Source organism: Rattus norvegicus, chromosome 3, assembly GCF_021556685.1.
Source record: "Rattus norvegicus strain SHRSP/BbbUtx chromosome 3, alternate assembly SHRSP_T2T, whole genome shotgun sequence".
NCBI lineage: Eukaryota > Metazoa > Chordata > Mammalia > Rodentia > Muridae > Rattus > Rattus norvegicus.
In genome coordinates, this window is record NC_141536.1 from 154968020 (window position 1) to 154975248 (window position 7229).

Genomic DNA, 7229 nt, shown 5'->3' on the forward strand with positions numbered 1-7229 from the left:
CATTTACGAGAGCTTGGAATTTGGGGTACTCTAAATCTGTGTCCCCAAGCCGTGGCTACTCAGGTCTGGCTCCAATATAAGCCACCGTTCATTGCCTTTGAGGTATCAGATGATTTTTACGCTGACAGTCTTGGAGCGGAGAGGAAGCTCGTTTTGCAAATACAGGTCATTGGGCTGCTCACGTGCCCTTAGTATATAGCACACAACCTCTAGACCAGAACACCCGGGCCGCCTCCACAGCCCCTCCAAAGTGGAGACAGCCCCTGACACATCACCGCAGCGGCTTGATCAACTATGGCGTTCCTGGCCAGCTGACAGCTAATGGTCCCGGTTCCCTTCCCAGAGTAATTTTGGCCTCCACAGCGAGATCATCGGCCAGAGAAAGGCTCGTGGCTAACAGCTAATGTCCTCCAAACACGTGTTTGCGCTCACGGTCTGCACCTTTATGGCTCAACCAGACGCCACAATTCTCTCTGCTGAGCGGCATTCTGACGAGACGCATCTGTCTCACATGTAATTCAAGGCGAGGCCCATTAGGCAAGGCAATTCCTGGCCTGTTTGCGTGCTTTTCAAAAACCGTTGCAGCCAGTTTTCCTGCACCGTGGCTTTAAAAGGAAATAATGCAAAGGGTTCTGGTAATATTTAGGGAGATTTCATATTCTTTATTACGCTGTTTCAATGAATGGTGACAATTCAGAACCCCAGGGACAGTGCATCCATGTGGCATAACGGATTGCTTTTGAAAATATATTTTATTCATGTTTTATGTGTATGTGTGTGTGGATATCTGTGAGTGTCTGTGTGTGTATGTGTGTGTATGTATGTGTGTGTGTTGTGTGTTTATGTTTATGTGTGTATGTGTATATATATGTATGTATGTGTGTGTATGTGTGGGTGTCTGTGTGTGTGTATACATCTGTGTGTGTATATGTGTGTGTTGAATGTGTGCATGTGTATGTGTGTGTATGTTTATGTATGTGTGTGTCTGTATGTGTGTCTGTGTGTATGATGTGGTGTGTATGTATGTGTGTGTATATGTGTGTGTCTGTGTGTGTATGTGTATGTATGTGTGTATGTGTGTGTATGTGTGTGTATGTGTGTGTGTTGTGTGTGTGCATCTGTGTGTGTATATGTTGGTGTATGTGTATGTATGTGTGTATGTGTGTGTGTCTGTGTGTGTGTGGTATGGTGTGTATGTATGTGTGTGTATATGTGTGTGTATATGTGTGTGTATGTCTGTGTGCGTATGTGTGTGTATGTGTATACGTCTGTGTGTGTATATGTGTGTGTATGTGTATGTGTGTATATGTGTATGTATGTGTGGGTATGTGTGTGTATATGTGTGTGTATGTGTGGGTGTCTGTGTGTGTGTATGTGTGTGTATATGTGTATGTGTCTGTATGTGTGTCTGTGTGTGTGTTGTGTTTGTGTTTACATGGTCGTGTGTGAGGATACATTCATGCCATAGTGAATGAGTAGGGACCAGGGAACAGCCTTGATCCTGGTCTCTGCCTTATGCCCTGTTTAGACAGTATCTCTTGTTTACTGCTTACACTGTGTACACCTCAAGCTCCTGGGACATTCTTTTGTCTCTTCTTCTCATCTAACCACAGGAATGCTGGGAATACCAGTGAATGCCACCATGTCTAGTGCCTACATGGGTTCTGGGGATCCAAACTCAGGTAGGCAGGATTAAATGGAGAAATGCCTTTAGCCTGAGCCCTATCCATGCCCAGCCCTTTAAGACAGAGCTGAAGATGATCTCTGTCCTGACCTCCTAAAACGTAAAACTCATTCTTTAAAATTCTGTATACATCTCTGCCTGACACCCCAACTTTCAAGAGGTTGAAGAAGGATTGGGAGTTAAAGGCTAACTTGAGGTACAAGCAGAAGTCTCATTCCAACAACCATGACAAACCCTGTGTAATTCATGTAAATGACTACCAGGCTCTCGCAGATCAAGGTCGAGTTACTCAGACCAGCGACCTAAGCACTTTGGTGAGAACTGAGTTGTCTGACGGTTCATGTGCAGTGCCTGGTTGGAAAGGGGGTTGATGCTACCTTAAAAATACACACGATGCTGGCAGTGTGGATCAGCCAGTGAAGGCACTTATGGGCAAGCCTGCTGCTTGAGTTTTAACCCCTGCACTCTCAAGGTAGCAGAGGAGAAGCAACCCCTTTGAGTTATTCCATGACTCCTACATGGGTGCCGCGGTGCATACACACATGAGAAATACATAAATACAAATACTATGAAGAGATTTATATGTAAACCATATATACATATATAAATATGACATATATACATATACACAAGTGCATACACACATACATACATGCCTATATGTTGCTTCCACCACAATGGTCCCAGCCGCTGTTCAGGCACTGTCTTTACTTGTCTCCTGGGCTCCTTGTCAGCCTCTACCCTAGCCCCTCTCCCTAGTCTCTCACCAACACACATCAGTGGTCCTTTCACAGGTAAATTAATTATAGTCGTACCTTCTGCTTCCCGCATAGAAAGCTCAGAGCACCTGCAGGTCTAGCCTTCCCACCTCTCCATCCTTCTCTCTATGGGTCTAGCCTTCCCACCTCTCCATCTTTCTCTCTGTGGGTCTAGCCTTCCCACCTCTCCATCCTTCTTTCTATGAATCTAGCCTTCCCACCTCTCTGTCTTTCTCTCTATGGGTCTAGCCTTCCCACCTCTCCGTCCTTCTCTCTACCCTTGTCTCCCCACTGTGCTCTGACTCCCAACAATGGCCAAACAGACCTAGCTCAGGGTCTTTGCACTGCTGTTTGCAGTGTAGAACATTTCCCAAGAGTCCCCGACCTTCCCCTCTCTCAGGGTTCACACCATTCTCTTCTGAAGAAGCCTCTTTGGCCCAAGTCAGCCATTCTCAACTTTACTGTCTCACTCAGCATCTGTCACTTCCTGGCCCATTTTGCCTGATTATTGCCTGTGGCCGGGACTGGAACCTAGGACAATCCCTACACATTGGATGCACTGTACCATGTAGAGTGAATCACTGGGGGTTTGGTTGTGATATTAGGCACAACAGCTCTCCTTGGAGAACTAAAGAGCAGAGTAAACACAAACAACAGACCTCGTGTGGTCAGAGACAGAAATGCTCAACCATTTTAAAAACATCCTTTTAGCACCTCCCAATTGCCATGTTCTTCTTGGAAGTCAGCAATTAAGCCCAGGGTTCCAGCTGCTGTGTTTTTAATCCGCACCCTTTGCCTGTTCATCAGCCATGCAGCCTTCGGTTGCCCATCTTGTCATTTGTATCTTGGAGAAGACCAGGCTTGACAAGAGAAGTCGCTGGCCCTGTCAGTCAGGAATGAGACCCGCAGCACCAAGTGTCAGTGGAGAGGAGGTCCTGTGCTGGTTGCTGCTCGGTCAGGACGTCTTGCGTAATTGGACGGTGGATGAAGCAGAGCCTGGAAGACAAACAGAGCAGAGGGAACCAGTGAGCTCAGAGGACGCTGCCTGGGAAGGAGGCCTGTGCGCTTAAATCAGCGCTGTGGTCGGACCAGGACACAGGCTGAAATCAGATGCCCCCTCTCCAGCTGTGCCCTGCACTGCCCTCTTAGCGGCCACAGCACACGGGCACACAGGGGACCTGGGACGACCAGACACACATGTGGGGCTTCCATCACTCCGTGCTCTGTCGAAGTGTCTGGTGGAAGCCACTCCACAGTCAGGGGTGACGATGGGGACTGTCACTCTCCTACTTCCTGTGTGTGTCACATCAGGGCAGAAGAGTAAACGCTGAGCTGTGTGCGCAAATGCCCTGCCTGTGCTCCTGTGGGAACAGGAAGAAAGCCACCCTCAATCCATGTCCCAGATGGGGACGATGGGGGAAGGGAAGGGATAGCGAGGGCCCTCTTCTTATGGATGCCACCGTTTGTTCCTGCAGCCTGGCCCAGCCTGTTCTCTCCTTACTTGCTTTTCCGTTCCATCCAGGGCTCAGAGAGAAGGCGAGTAAGAGGTGCCATTCCTGGAGACAGGTGGATGCCCAGTGTTGGAGCTGTATAGCAGTAGAGTCTTTTCTGTCCCAGTGACTTCCACTTTCTCAATGAAGTAAACAGTGCCATGGTGAATCTGTCTGTTGCCTCTTCACGTGGGCCACACTGGTCAATCATAGGTTTAAAAAATAAAAACTATCGCCCACAAAATTCATTATTTTTTTAAGTTATGAAAAGGTTTCTTTCTGCTCAGTGAGATTACACTGGCAACTTCTGAGGTGTGTGAGCTACTCTGAGTGTCTTACCCACCATCTCTCCTCTGCCATAAGGATCCAGATCAATTTCCACACACTTAGCGTGAACCGTCCCTTGGGTTCCTGTGCCTGATCACGTAGTGTCCTGACAGCGGTTCTGTTTGGAGGATTTTAGAATCCGTCTGATACGGGGTCTAGTTGGAGGAAGTGAGTCACTGGTGGGTGGGCCTTCATTAGCCCCACCCCTGTTACAACAGGGCTGCCAGTTTCCTGAGGCTCTAGTCCAGTGGTTCTCAACCTTCCTAATGCTGCGACCCTTTGATACACTTCCTCATGTTGCGGTGTAGTTTTGTTACAGTTATGAATCATAACGTAAGAATCTGATACACAGATTCTTATGTGATCCCCAAAGGGGTCACAATGGAGAGATTGAAAACCACTGCTCTAGGATCTAAGCAAGCACTGGGAGATTCCGGCAGCCACAGCGAGGAGCCACCAGGGACTCTGCCATGCACGCCTTTCCCTGCGGTGAGAAAGGATGCCCAGAGGAAGCCTTACTCCCTGACGGTATGTCTTTCCTGAATGTTACTCAAATGTGTAACTACCTGTGATCCCCACCCGTCACATTCACTAAGCTAGGTGGCCGTGGCCTGTGGCTGTCCCCCTGGCCTTAATCTCTGGGTTCTTTGCCTCTCAAGAGCCCAGGGACATTCCATCTAAAGAGTGAAGTTCAACCTGATGGCTGCTTCTCATCCATATTTATTGGCCCTGAGCTTAAGCACGTACCTGCTGCTGCGTAAGGTTTGCAAGGGCCCCCAACTTCCAGACCCCTCCTCCCTGTCACTTTGTGTCTTTCCCACAAGAAGGGGGTTCCAGGAAAGCCACAGACTCCAGAAACAACACATAGCCATTGGCCTGCCCAGGCCTTCCCAGGGCCTGCCTCACACTCTGCTTTCACAGTCTAGGCTCCCTTCTTTCTCTGGTGATATTCTCCTCCCAGTAACCCTGAGCTAGAGCATCCCTGTGCTGGGGGGACCATGAGCTGGAGCACCCCTGTGCTGGGGAGACCATGAGCTAGAGCTCCCCTGTGCTGGGGGGACCATGAGTTAGAGCACCCCTGTGCTGGGGGAGGACCCTGTGCTGGAGGATTCTTACAACTGCTTTGATTGTCAGGAATGAGCTGGTTTATCTGTGGGTCGCAGAGGTGCACTGAGCTCCATCTGCAGACCAGTTAATCACTAACAAATGTGGGAGCGTTTTCACCCAGCACCGACCACAAGCCGTGTCTCAGACACTTTGCCAAGCCATTTTGGAGCTGTAAGCATCTGGCCTGCTTCCAAACTGAATCTGTTTTGGCACACAGAGGCCACGAGCCTGTGAAACTCTGACTCCGGCGCTGGTAATGGGTTCGTGGGGGATCATAAGCCATGAGGAGACGGCCTCCAGTCAGCCCAGCAGGAATGGACAAGGACTCGGGATGAAGGGGACGAGTCACCACTGACCTTCACAGCGACCTCTACTCTGGCAGAGGTGGGAAGTGGGGTTTTCTGAACGCCTGCTTCAGCTGCTGGGCACTCTGCTGGGCTAGAGTGACAGTGGCAACTTTGCTTCCATTTCCAAGTGGGCAGTCACAGGCACGACAGGGTCGGAGTCTCTCCATGGCTCGCTGGTGAGGAGGTGAGAAGTTGGCAACCCATGCCCTGCAGAGGCTCCCCTTCAGACACTGCCATGAGTTGTCACTACACCAGCAATGAGGACTCGGACACCGCAGTGTCACCTCCCGGTACATACACACTGGCAAGCCCTCACTCACTTTCCCCTGCCCATTCACAGGATGCAGACTGAACCATGTGACCTCGAAGCAGATCCGGTGAGCAGATCCACTCATGGGAGTTGGTTCAAGCAGGCAAACATGAGGGGCAGGAGCGATGCCCTGGGGCAGACGTGGCTGGATGTCCCTTAGCTGAGGGACAGTTTCTGGTTTCCTGTCCTTTGGAGTGAGCTCCTTTCAGTCAGAGGAAACAGATGAGCATCTGCTGAGGTGTGAGGACAAGTTCTGGGAAGATGAGAGGTACGCCTGGCTAAACGCTGTCGGGTGCCCTGTGCTCCCTGCGTGCCGCCATGTGCCCTGTGATATGCCTTGTGTCCTCTGTTCCCTTCATGCTGCCACCATGTGCCCTGTGTTCCCGGGATGTGCCAAGGTCATCAACGGTGGTTATTTTTTATAAGCAAGAAAACCCCACAGAGTATGACCTTTAGGTTACTAAATCCCTCCCCAAGCCAGCTACCTTCAGACTCTCCGTGCGGGGAAAAATACAGTTTCCTAATCACACTACTTTTTGACAAGATTTGTTAGTTACACTTAGCCTCATAAATAGAGCCACTGAGAACCTCGCAGCCACCCCACTGAGCGACACCCTCACAATGGTGAGCAGAGCCCAGAGAGTGCCCTAATGGCACTGTGAACGTCCCTACATCCCCCTGCCCATGGATCCTCGTCTCTGACTTGTTTGGTCCCATGATTTGATAGGAGGTTAGCATGGGACAGACTAACCAATGGAACCCCCAAAACAGAGCATAAAGAGCTATAGGTAGTGGTGAGCTCTCTAGAAGGGCCAGCTCAGAGACCCCCAAACCAAGATATAAAGAACAGAGGTGGTAGTGGTCAACTCCAGCTGGGTCCAGCTTTGGGGACTTTCCTCCCTCCCTAGAGAGCATACACTGAAGGGTGTCACCTCCCCCCTACTGACCTGTGCAGGTTCAGGGGTTCTTGGTCCCTATACATATTCTTGCACCTGATGTACTTACTTCAACAGACTGAATTCTGGGCTAAATGGAGTTTCACGAAAGCACGCCCTGTCCTGGAAGTGCCCATCCTGTGGGAGGCACAAGCAGGGGAAAGAAGGAAGAGGAGGAACGTAAGCCGGGTTCCCCATCAGGATCAGGGCACTGCTGTCGACGCCAGGCGCTCTTTAGAAACGTCTCAGCCATTCTTACTTCCCGGCCTGC

At 50.1% G+C, this 7229-nt stretch overlaps 1 long non-coding RNA gene across 1 annotated transcript; it reads right to left on the bottom strand.

The window, feature by feature from the left end:
- Positions 1 to 2242: 2242 nt before the first annotated feature.
- LOC147995816 (uncharacterized) lies at positions 2243 to 6073 on the bottom strand. The gene is made up of 3 exons (XR_015683969.1): positions 5723 to 6073; positions 3944 to 4131; positions 2243 to 3438 (listed from the first exon to the last, which is right to left on the bottom strand). It is a non-coding gene; the product is annotated as an uncharacterized LOC147995816 (long non-coding RNA).
- Positions 6074 to 7229: the final 1156 nt, after the last annotated feature.